Source organism: Otolemur garnettii, unplaced genomic scaffold (assembly GCF_000181295.1).
Source record: "Otolemur garnettii isolate 467f Iridium unplaced genomic scaffold, OtoGar3 scaffold00061, whole genome shotgun sequence".
Lineage (NCBI taxonomy): Eukaryota > Metazoa > Chordata > Mammalia > Primates > Galagidae > Otolemur > Otolemur garnettii.
In genome coordinates, this window is record NW_003852456.1 from 414035 (window position 1) to 414485 (window position 451).

Genomic DNA, 451 nt, shown 5'->3' on the forward strand with positions numbered 1-451 from the left:
CTTGAGCCCAAGAGTTTGAGATTGCTGTGAGCTATGATGATGGGGCACTCTACCTAGGCTGACAGAGTGAGACGTTGTCTCAAAAACAAAACGAAAAGAGAGAATGGGGGTTTTGCCCTGGAGAGAATCAAGTATGAAATTGGAAGTTTACTCTCACATAAGAAGAAATTTTTTGAAAGGTGCGGTGGCTCACACCTATAATCCCAGCCCTCTAGGAGGCTGAGGCAGGAGGATCCTTTGAGTTCATGAGCTTAAGCCTAGCTTGAGCAAGAGTGAGACCCCATCTCTACTAAAAATAGAAAAACTAGCCGAGCATGGTGGTGGCACCTGTCCCAGCTATTCTGGACTCCGAGGCTAGAGAATTGCTGGAACCCAGGAGTTTGAGGTTGCTGTGAGCTATGATGACATCACTGTACTCTAGCCGGAGTGGCAGAGTGAGACCCAATCTTCC